Below are 12,350 nucleotides of genomic sequence, written 5' to 3'. Positions count from 1 at the left end.
ACTCCGATGCCTCTTCCCTGTGCCAGTCATTGTATTGGTTGCCCATCCAATATAGAGTTCATTTTAAACTTATCACGCTTACCCACAAAGCGCTCCATGCTTCAGTACCCCCCTACATCTCCTCCCTTGTCTCAGTCTACCACCCTGCACGTGCCCTCCGTTCTGCAAATGACTTAAAACTAAAATCCTCCATAATCCGAACTTCCCACTCCTGTCTCCAAGATTTCTCGCGTGCTGCGCCAATTCTCTGGAATGCACTACCCAGGACAGTTCGATTAATTCCCAATACCCACAGTTTCAAGCGAACCCTAAAAACACATTTCTTTAGACTGGCGTATCACCTAAACACACTGTGTCCATCCCAGTTTTCCCCCATATTAAAATCTTCTTCAACTTCGAGTTCAAACCAACCATGCACATAATAGCCTCTGTCAGGACTGCACACATACTGGCTGGCGACCAGTCCATGTATTATTATTTATCCTATTCAGTATATCAAGGCTGCATTATACAATATATGTACTTTTTACCTTTTGTGTCTCCCCCACTTCCTCATAGACTGTAAGCTCGCGAGCAGGGTCCTCACTCCTTTCGATATGAGATATGCTTATTCTGTATTGTCTGTATATGTCCCCCCTAAAAATTTGTAAAGTGCTGCGGAATATGTTGGCGCTATAAAAATAAACTATTATTATTATTATTATTATTATTATTATTGGATAGAGAGTTCCAGAGTAGCAGGGATGAATGGGATAAAGTTTGTGTGCGATTGTGGGAAGAGAAGATAAGAAGTGAGTAGAGCAGGAGATCTTGTGAGGATTGGAGGTTGCGTGCAGGTATGTACCGGGAGATTAAGTCACAGATACATGGAGGAGACAGGTTGTGGATGGCTTTATGTGCCATGGTTAGGGTTTTGAACTGGAGTCTCTGGGCAACGGGGAGCCACTGAAGGGATTGACAGAGAGGAGATGCATAGGAATAGAGGGGAGACAAGTGGATTAGTCGGGCAGCAAAGTCGGGTGAGATGAGGAGGTGGTGTGTGAGTGGGAGAGACTGATGTTTTGTCTGTCTATGAGGAGATACAAGATAGGGCCAAGTCTGTGATGCCGAGAGATGAGAGAGTCGGTAGTGGTATCCATCACAACCACATTGCCGCCTTTGTCGAACGGCTATATGGTTATGGTTTGATCCTTTTCAAGTCTGCATAGTGAATCCATTTCACCTCTTGAAAGGTTATGTTGTTCCCTATGCTTAGTTTTTGTCAGTTGTATGATGTCCTCCGTAACCAAATTAAGGAAGAAATCTATGGAACTTAAGTCTCCGGTAGGAGGTGGCATTCTAGAAATTTTATTTTTAATGTCCGTGAAGGGATCAATGTATTCAGGTTCACCTCATCAAGATGGTATAGCAACCTCACGCCTTGTAGAAGGTTATTGGGTATTCCCAAGTTGTCACACTCCTTTCTATCCTCCCTAAGGAAGTGCTTTTTTAATTTCAAACGTCTGATGAATAGATGCAGGTCTATTATTATTTCAGATTCATCAAAATCAGTGGTGTGGATAAAACTTAAACGTTTACTCAGTATGCATATTTCATCAGTAGTGAGGGGCATTGATGATAGATTGATGACCTGTGTTGTTAAACGGGATTCGGCTGATTGGATCGGCTCCTGAGCAGGTAGTTCAGATCTAAAAAACTCCCTCTCTGCGGGGTTCTCCTGTTATTTCCTCTCCTCCGAAATCCACCCCTTCCTTTTAATTTCCCCTTTTGGGTTTTGGATTTTGTATCAGTATGTGAGACCTCTGTTTCAGAGGAGCATAAGTCTATCTAAGGAATATAATTCTGTCTGGTAATCGGCACCTAATATGCCTTGTTTTCCCTGAATTCTTCTAGGTAATAAAAAGCTTGTGTTTACACTCTTTTAGGTGGTATTGGTACCATTCTACCTTGTTCTGTAACTATGTTTCTTTTTTTGCGAAGTCCAGTTCTGATGAGAATTTCTTAGTTACCTCTATTTGCTACTTAAGAGCTTCATTTTTAGGGTGCCAACCACCATGTGAGGTAGGGGACAATATAGAATAGGGAGAGAGTAGGGAATAATAGACACTTTCCTTCCCAGTTTTTTCCAAATAATGCAGGTTGGTGGTATCACCCTACTAGCTTAGCACATGTAGGGTATCCATGCATGTGTATCTGTATCATTTCTTGACCCTAATGGGAAGCTAAGGGCCTAATCTCATTCTTGATCTAGACCCCCCTGACATAACTAATAAATAATGGTAAAATATCTTTGCCCAATCATTTTCTTGTTCTATACCCCATTAATATATATAACTGTGATGTACCTCTGAGACCATCGGCCTCTTTAGAGTACCAATGTGTGTTTATAAAAATATCAGGGTATATTCCATTTGTTTAGAGTGATCCGTGACCATGTGTCTTCTTGGGGGTTTGAAGGCGCAATAAAAAATATGTGTCCCTTCACGTGGATCTCCATTTTCCAGCTGCAAACCCTATAGCAGGGCATGCGTCTGAAGTACACCTGTTTATGCCGCATCACAACATGTCTGAGGAGCAGAATATACAGTCGGTACGGAAAGTATTCAGACCCCTTTAAATATTTCATTTTGTTTCATTGCAGCCATTTTATAAGTTTAAAAAGTTCATTTTTTTTCTCATTAAAGTACACTCTGTACCCCATCTTGACTGAAAAAAAAACAGAAATGTAGAAATTTTTACAAATTTATTAAAAAAAGCAAAAGCTGAAATATCACATGGTCATAAGTATTCAGACCCTTTGCTCAGACACTCATATTTAAGTCACATGGTGTCCATTTCCTTGTGATCCTCCTTGAGAGGGTTCTACTCCTTGTGCGGTAGCGCTATTGATCATGTTGAGGGGCACTCACTTCACCGGGTTAACTAAAGCACACATGCAACGTTTTCCAGTAATCTAAAGTCCAGCAGTTTATTACACATCATAAACTGCTTATAACATAGTCCATCTCAGCGGTTCGCAGGAATATTACACATGTAATTGTAGCACCCTGAGGATTCGGCTGCTACAGGGGTATTGCACCTCAACCCAGAGGTGTGATATTCCACTCCCGGGTAAGGATGGAGTGTGGAACTGAGCTCAGTTAGCTGCATACACTACATACATCCCATTTCCGAGGGACAGACTGATGGTACTCCCACTAGGAATATGTGCAGGTATGACAGTGTCTGTCCCTGGCTGGAGTGGGAGGGGGGTGGAACATCCCAGTAGTGTAGGGGCAGATAGGGGGAGCAGTCTGGGTAATGCTAGGAGCTCATTGGGTGCTGGTCACCTGAGCTCACACATAGAGGGAGTATATAAGGTGGGAACCATCTTAGATCAGGGTCAGTCTTCTGTAGAGGGTTAGTGAGTCCTGAGAGAGGTCCAGGAGCGCCTGCAGAGAGAAGAGAGAGGAGAAGAGAAGGACCCAGAGGGGGAGAAGAAGGAACCCCAAGAACCCAGAATTAAACCAGAAGGGTGAAGGGTTGGCACGCAAGGGAACCGGATCCCAAATTAGTGGAGGAGAGAAACAACCCTCAGCTAAGAACCGGAGGCTGCGTCATTTCATGTGGAGCAGCCTCTCACTAAGTCCACTAAGAAGGCACACCAGGCATAGGGTCAGGGAACCCCGGAGAGGTGCACCCACCTAGAGGCCCGAGGGAGCCGGATATAAGTGGACCCCTGGTGAGAAAGGCCAGTAGAAAGGACAGTCAGAAAGGGAGCTCAGGACCACGCTCCAGAATTGCTTGGGGGTTGGCCGAGTCCAGGACCTGGTGGACGCAGCACGGCTCGGGCGGTCACTCAAGGCCAGAGTGACCAACAGAACAGCAGTAAGTAAAAACCCTGAACTGCACAGCCCGACTCTGAGTCTTCTTACCATCCACACTGCACCACCACTACCACCATCCTCTACACCTGACCCCCTGAGGCTATACCCCTCCCGTTGGGGGTTATACTACCCGAAGCTGCACACATACCACCAGCCTCAGCGGACCCTGCTGCAGCGGCGGCCGTATTGACCGCAAATCAACGGGTGGCGTAGTCGACACAAAGAACAACTAATAACATCTGTAAAGACTGCCACACACTGAGCTTGACACCCTGGGCACGGACCGGGTCACCGCCACTCGGAGACTACAACCCCCATCTGATCCGGCTCCGGGTATCCCCCAAACAACACTGGCCCAGGGGGCGCGTCAACTTTGGCGTAGTCGGCAGGATAACGTGCCCGTAACAACCGGGTACTGCGTGCCTGAAGAAAAGTTCACCGTTACCTCAAAAAGAAGTCTCCCGCCAGTTCCGGAGGGTCCCCGCCAACGGACCCCATCACAGGTCGTTTCCCGCCGGTTGTCCGCCATTTGCAGCTTTTTCCCGCCATCCATGGAGTTTCCCGCCACTGGGAGACGATTCCCGCCATTTCCAAGGATTTCCCGCCTTGGAAGAGCGGACGCCATTATAGGCGTGCCAGAGGGTGGCAAAAGGCCACCTCCCATCGTGGGCCAGGTCGAAGAATGGCGCCAAAAGCGGAAAACGCGCCCACCAACAGAGACTGTGATGCTGGAAGTGTCCATCAGGGTGAGAGAACTGCCCCTGGAACTGACAATCACTAAGTTGCCCCGGGACCACCCTCAATGTGGGAGGAGACAGAACAAAAGAACGAAGATGGGTGCAGCCTGGAGGAGTCTGGAGAGAGCGCACCCGGAGACAAGAAGTCTGGAGAGAGCGCACCCGGAGACAAGAAGTCTGGAGAGGAGTCCAGAGAAAGCGTACCCGGAGATGGAGGGAGAGACAGGCAGCACCGACCCAGTGGTCAGGAGCCTGCTGCAAGCAACAACCCCACTAGGCTTAGTGGAGATCCTAGCACAGCTCCCCCGAGACCGGGAGTGTGCACAAACCGCGCTGGAGGGCCTCGCACGGAGGATGGCCCAGGTGCCGCAAGACACGCTGACGGAGTGGAGCCGTGAGATGGCCCAGCAGACCGGAACCCGTCAGCGGAGCACGCCGCCCGAGACGAGGAGACAGACCGCCTCTGAGGATGGCGCAGGAGGAATGAAGGCAGGAGACGGCGCCGAGAAGGGAGCTGAACGGACGGAGGCAGGTAAAGGGGACGTCTATACCCCGAGCCGAGAAACCGAGTACCTGTCCCAGCTTCCCGTCGCAGAGCCCGAAATTCCCCCTGCCGTGCCCGTCGCTGCATCGTCACCGTGCCAGACTAGGCCTCAAGCAGAAGCCGCGGCCGCGACCCCTGTGACGTCACGCGCCTCAACCCTGAGCGCGGCGAAGCAGGAAATACCATCGGCCTGGTCGCAAGGTCTAGTACCTCCGGGCGCCGCAATTCCAACAGCGCCCCCTACCTCCGCGGAGCCACCGGCCTGGTCGCAAGGCCGAGTAACCCCGGGCGCCGCCGTCTTCACGGTGCCCTTTACGTTCAGGGTACCCCAGGCCTGGTCGCAAGGCCTGGCGAACCCGGGCGCCGCTTCCACCACCGCGCCCTCAACATCTAGAGTACCGCACCTGGGTGAAGATCTATTTGCCCAGCACACGTGCCCGGATGGGCAGCCCTCTGTATGGCCCCAGGAGTACTACCAACTGGAACTCCAAAGAGCAAGGCCCCTGTGCGAGCCCCTGATTCCGGCTCCGAAGCCCGTCAGGAGAACCCCGCTCCCGCTAGAAGAAGCACAATTCGAGTGGGACCCCACCGGAGGAGAACTCATGGGGTTCACTCAAGAAACGCGGGCAGCCGCAGCAGAGCGAGTGGAGTGCTGCCGCCAGCAGTTGGCAGCCTTCGAGCAAGAGCGGAAAGAGAGGCGGATCCGTGAGCAGCGGCTGCAGGAACAGAGCGCAGGGCAGAAGAGCCGGACCAGGAGGAACCCCCGTGCAGCTCATGGTCCCCGTACCATCGGGACTGTGATTAAATTCAACCTGCAGCATGGGTGGGGCTTCATAAGAGACCATCATACCCCCGGCGACGTCTTTGTAACCCGCAGAGACGTAGAAAGCCATCTGCCGGAGGGACACAGAGGTCGTGACCTGTACGTAGGGGACGAGGTCACGTTCACCCGGCACAAGTGTGCCAAAGGACCCTACGCCCTCCATGTACATCGCTTGACGGAGGAGGAGCTGCGGTGTGAGGAGGAGCAAGAGGACCCGGACGGGTCTGAAGAAGGAGCAGGAGGACGCCGTCATTAAAGTACGGTAAAGAGACTGTAAATAGTTACCCGTCAGGGTATAAGAACTGTTACTGCTGCTAGTTAAAATATAGTCCCCGTTGGGACCAGCAAATTGAACTGAAACCCGTGTGTCCCTATTCCCACTGACCGAGGACTGAGAGCGGTCATTCCTTTCCTAATACCTGGCCGAGGACTGAGAGCGGCCATATTTCCCCTTGTACATAGTTGCGCTTTCTAAGGCGCCCCCTACCGGTTTTATAGGAAACTGTTGTTTTTCTACCAGAGACTGTCGCACTTTACCCGGTCACAAGTCGCACCGTGGCCGAAGGAACAAGAAAGTTTTATATAAAAAGTTTATGCTGATGATATATATATAATGTTTTATATGTTTATGTTGTTATAAAAAATTGTATGTTTATGGATGTTTTGTTCTCTTACAGCCCGAGGACGTGCTGTGATTTACCAGGGGGGAATGTAGCACCCTGAGGATTCGGCTGCTACAGGGGTATTGCACCTCAACCCAGAGGTGTGATATTCCACTCCCGGGTAAGGATGGAGTGTGGAACTGAGCTCAGTTAGCTGCATACACTACATACATCCCATTTCCGAGGGACAGACCGATGGTACTCCCACTAGGAATATGTGCAGGTACGACAGTGTCTGTCCCTGGCTGGAGTGGGAGGGGGGTGGAACATTCCAGTAGTGTAGGGGCAGATAGGGGGAGCAGTCTGGGTAATGCTAGGAGCTCATTGGGTGCTGGTCACCTGAGCTCACACATAGAGGGAGTATATAAGGTGGGAACCATCTTAGATCAGGGTCAGTCTTCTGTAGAGGGTTAGTGAGTCCTGAGAGAGGTCCAGGAGCGCCTGCAGAGAGAAGAGAGAGGAGAAGAGAAGGACCCAGAGGGGGAGAAGAAGGAACCCCAAGAACCCAGAATTAAACCAGAAGGGTGAAGGGTTGGCACGCAAGGGAACCGGATCCCAAATTAGTGGAGGAGAGAAACAACCCTCAGCTAAGAACCGGAGGCTGCGTCATTTCATGTGGAGCAGCCTCTCACTAAGTCCACTAAGAAGGCACACCAGGCATAGGGTCAGGGAACCCCGGAGAGGTGCACCCACCTAGAGGCCCGAGGGAGCCGGATATAAGTGGACCCCTGGTGAGAAAGGCCAGTAGAAAGGACAGTCAGAAAGGGAGCTCAGGACCACGCTCCAGAATTGCTTGGGGGTTGGCCGAGTCCAGGACCTGGTGGACGCAGCACGGCTCGGGCGGTCACTCAAGGCCAGAGTGACCAACAGAACAGCAGTAAGTAAAAACCCTGAACTGCACAGCCTGACTCTGAGTCTTCTTACCATCCACACTGCACCACCACTACCACCATCCTCTACACCTGACCCCCTGAGGCTATACCCCTCCCGTTGGGGGTTATACTACCCGAAGCTGCACACATACCACCAGCCTCAGCGGACCCTGCTGCAGCGGCGGCCGTATTGACCGCAAATCAACGGGTGGCGTAGTCGACACAAAGAACAACTAATAACATCTGTAAAGACTGCCACACACTGAGCTTGACACCCTGGGCACGGACCGGGTCACCGCCACTCGGAGACTGCAACCCCCATCTGATCCGGCTCCGGGTATCCCCCAAACAACACTGGCCCAGGGGGCGCGTCATAATATCCTAGAGCCTTTTCAGTGGCAGCTCTGCCCGCTTGGCTTCAGAAACAGTCCTCAGCAAGGTAGCAACATCAAGGTCCATATCAAGCACCGTCTTTTACCTTTGTCAGGTATAGCTGCTTCCATTAACTCTGTTCTGCCAAAGCTGTGGTTTAAGGCTCACCAGATGTGGCCTACAGGCCTTGTGCCTTCCAGGTCTAATGGTGTCTCAGGCACAGAGATCAGGTCTCTTGACTCACTGCGTTTCAAAACCCCCCCGAATATATATCCCTCTGTGCGCACAGGACCTGTGATGATGTCACAGTCATGTGATTAGTCTTTGTCACTAACTTCGTCAACTCACATTTCCGAGTCGTAACCTTGTCAGACCCCCCTCGCTCCCAGCGGTCAATACAGCAGTGCGACTCACTTGCCCTTGTATCTAAGGTCAGGTCCGACTCCATACTGTCTCTTACTGTATTGGGTCATTTGTATGGGCCTCTCAGACTTGAGCTAATGGAGGACTCACGACCTCTAAACCCACACCCACTATCCTCAGAACATCTTGAAAGGTCTCTAACTTCTGCTGTAGCCGTTCTATTATTTGGAAGGCCCTTTCTCTGTCTGGTCTCACAATTTATAAACGGCTGCCATCTTCTGCTGCTCAGTCGACGCTGTCTTTCCATTCACAGTCTGGCGGGATTCAACTGTTCTACCTCTCGCAGGTAGGTCACTCGGTACTCCATCAGCATTCTTACATATGCAAGATTTTCTTCCGTTCCTACAGTGGAGAATGACACCATGCTGTCTTCATCCGGTATCCAGTCCTGATGATCACGTGGACTGCTTACTTTCATCACACCAGACTTCTTTACCATCATTTGCATGGCTTGGCCATTTCTCCCAATGAGCTTTCTTACCAGAGCATGAGGCACCCAGATGACTTCTTCTCGCAGACTTTGAGCTTTTCTCATAAGCTCCAGTTGTCTAATGGCTTGTTCAGTCTTCAACCGGACAATCCTCTTCATGCAAACACATCGCCAGTGCATGTCACTTAGGACAGCCACCCTCTTCCCTGTGACTTCAGTTGTGGACAGGACCACCAGCTGTTTAGCTTCTGAGGTCGAGTACACCTTACAGGCTCCCACGGCTTTCTTAAACTCTTCATGCACTGACTCTCTGGTGCATTCTTCTCTCAAATCTTCGGGTACATCTATGAGGCACTTGTACAGTGAAGTTTCTGTCTAATCAGTGGTCTCCAAACGATCATCTGGCTCAGGTTTCAGGGACAACTGAGTTTCAGATTCTTCACACTGTATGCTTCCCCTGAGCTGACTCACAGCTATGAACTCAAGAATTCTCCTCTTGACATTTTCCATCCCATACTGATCTTCTTTTAACACTTCCTCAGCTCTCCTCAGTTCCACCTTCTCATAGTATAAACGATTAAGCGCAACTTGTTTGCCCTTTTTCTTCTCGAAGGCGGCCTCGTTCACTGATTGGTACTTTGCCAGGCGACCTTTGAGCTCGAAAACTTCTTCCTCTAGCTCAGCTACTCGCCTCTCAGCAGCCCATCTCTGAAGTTCTTCCTGCTTCAACTGCTCCTTTATCAGCAGAATTCTCTCAGCCCTCTCTGTCTCCAATGAGCCTACTCCGCACTCGACAGCCAGTCTCTCAAGCTTCTCTTGCTTCAAATGGGCTTGTAGCGTCTCCTTGAGCTCCTTGATCTCGGCTCTTACATCCACCGAATCATCCAAGCTCACATTATTCGAGGAGGTATTTGCTTCATACCTCCCTTCTTCAGTGGCAAACTCCTGACCCTGATCTGTGGCTTCTCCGATAGACTCCTCCATCTTTTTCCACTCAGCTTCCATCCTGCTGATTCTATCCTGAAGGCACGTCTCTGCCCTCTGCAGATCATCACAGAATGTCTTCAGCTCCTTCACCTGAGCTTCCAGTCCTAGGATCTTTCTACGGAGATCATCATTCTCATCATGGGTGTCCTGCTGAGTGGTCTCAATCATTTGTAGCATGTGCTCTGCATCAGCCTTATCATCCTCTAGTTTTTTCTTAACCTTGAGGAGATCCTCATAGTCCCTCTTGGTTTATAGCAGGTCCCTATTGTGTTCATCATACTCCTTCTTGGATTCACGCAGCTCCCGGTTGAACTGTTCTCGCAGGTGTTCTAGGTCTTGATCGCGTCCAGAAACTTCGTCCTTCAGCGCCCCTTTTAAGGCAGATAGCTCCCTATCCCGCTGGTGTAGACCCTCGTCCAGCCTTTGCATCTCCTGCATCAGCTGCTTCACCTGCTCTTGAAATCTCTGCACTTCCTTTCTTGTGACCTCTGCTTCCTCCGCATCCCCAGAGCCTTTCTTCACTTGGTTCAGCTCTGACTGCACCAGGGAGAAATGATTTTTCATTTCATTCAGCTCATCTTCAGACTACTCTTTCTCAAGCTTCAACTGCAAAACCTCCTCCTTGGTTTTGCGGAGGTCCTCTTTATTTTTCTGGAACATTTCCTTCCATTGATTGAGTTCCTGTAACGGGTCTGGGAGGCGGAACCTCTGGGCTACTATACAAGGGGGCGGTCCTTGTAAGGGAGCGGGTGGCGACCAGGCAGGCAGTCACAGCAGGTGACCGGGACAGTCTCTAGAAGACCGGGTAGGAGGTCACGGCAAGTGACCGGGGCAGTCTCTGGATGAACGGGCACATGGTCACGGCAAGTGACCGGGGCAGTCTCTGGGTGAACGGGCAGATGGTCACGGCAAATGACCGGGGCAGTCTCTGGGTGAACGGGCAGATGGTCACGGCAAGTGACCGGGGCAGTCTCTGGGTGAACGGGCAGATGGTCACGGCAAGTGACCGGGGCAGTCTCTGGGTAAACGGGCAGATGGTCACGGACAGGCGGGTGGTCACAGCACGTGATGGCAGAGCCTCCAGGTAGGCTAGCAGACAGGTAGCAGATGTGCGCTCCCAGGTGAGCGGGCAAGCTGGTCCATAGACAGACTGACAAGAGTTGGAAGGCAGACCGTCGGACCTCAGGCTAGCAGGCAGGTAGCAGAATATCAGGCAGGAATAAGACAGCAGGCTGGCAGGAATCTGGCAGGTATCTGACAGGTAACTGGCAACGGGACCTGAGGGCTGAAGCAGAGTAGTGAACAGTGCAACAACATTGCTCGGGCACCTCCATTTTGGAGGAGGTGCCTTATATATGGTGAAGTCCTCCGGCCATTGGCCGGGGACTCCTTAGGACAGCGCGCGCGGCCCCTTTAAGAGGGAGGGAGCGCGCGCCCTAAGCACAGTGGCCGGGAAGGAGCGCGCGCTACCAGCAGAGCGGGAGGAGGACGCCGGGCTCGGAGCCGAGAGGTGAGGGGAACAGCGTCCCTGCCTAGCAGAGGGCAGGGATGCCGACGCTACAGTTCCTCTCTGCTTTCCTCCAGTTCTCACTGCAAGTTCCTCAAAATCTGGTTTATTTTCTGCCGCTCAGACTCCAGGCTCAGCTGGTCCTGGGACACATTCTCCATGTTTTTCCTTAGTTGCTGTACATCACTCTGATACTGCTGCCTGAAAGGCTCCAGCTCTTGGTCATGATTGGCCACCTCCTCTTTCAGCGCTCGCTTCAGGGCTGTCAGTTCCTGAACCTTCTGTCTCAGTAGATCATCATGCTTGTACTGAATCTACAGAACTGCATCCAACTCTTCCTCCTGGTCTTCTTTATTGTTGGATACTGTACCAGAGGTTGCTACTGGCAGTGTCAGCTCCTCTTCCATCCTGATCTCCTCTGCTTCTAAAGGAGAATCCACACTCGGAATAAAGGCACACAGCATTGCATTTTCTTTATTTACCCTTTCAGCAAAGACTACAGGAGCAACTTCTTTGTGGCCCTTGTACCTTCGAAGACGAAAGTGGGACTTTCTCACCTCATTTAACTCCTCCTGACTGAACTCTCTTTCTACTTTCATAGTGTCACTCCCCATGGTGTCAACCCCTTCTACTGGAGCTACCCAGTTATCAACGGTTGAATTGTCATTTTTAGGCGGTACCAACACACGACCAGTAACCAATTCTGGTTTTCTATGCCCCACCCCCTTTTGAGACTCCATCCCTTTTGGACAACTACACCTGTAGGGGGTGCTTTAAAAAAAAACAACGTCATAGTCTCAGGACCCAGTTCACAACATATCTTAGTACCTCCCTGGGCACTCTGGGATAGTGCCGGCGCCACAGGAGAACTCAAGGATTGGTCCGCTGCCGCCATTCTGTAATGTGCCAACAGCTCCTGCCGTTCCAGCACCATGTCCTGTTGCCGTTTCCCAAATACCTGCTGCAATTTTAACAGGCACTTTAATCGCTCAATAGCTTCAGTCTCATTTTCTGCTCCATTCACAGCCATCTTTATCAGCTCCTGCATTTCTTTAGCACACTCTATTTTGCTGAAGAGCGTTTGCAGCCAGTCATCTAACCCTTTCTCCATTCCGTCTGGGGATACT

General features: G+C 50.9%; 1 pseudogene; it reads right to left on the bottom strand.

The window, feature by feature from the left end:
• Positions 1-9,965: 9,965 nt before the first annotated feature.
• Positions 9,966-11,630, bottom strand: LOC141201655 (uncharacterized; annotated as a pseudogene).
• Between the last annotated feature and the right edge of the window lie 720 nt (positions 11,631-12,350).

This window comes from Phyllobates terribilis, unplaced genomic scaffold (genome assembly GCF_046119375.1).
Source record: "Phyllobates terribilis strain yellow unplaced genomic scaffold, ASM4611937v1 Scaffold_122__1_contigs__length_5177241, whole genome shotgun sequence".
NCBI classification, from domain to species: domain Eukaryota; kingdom Metazoa; phylum Chordata; class Amphibia; order Anura; family Dendrobatidae; genus Phyllobates; species Phyllobates terribilis.
The sequence above is the reverse complement of the archived record's forward strand: the minus strand, read 5'-3'. Positions and strand labels throughout refer to the sequence as shown.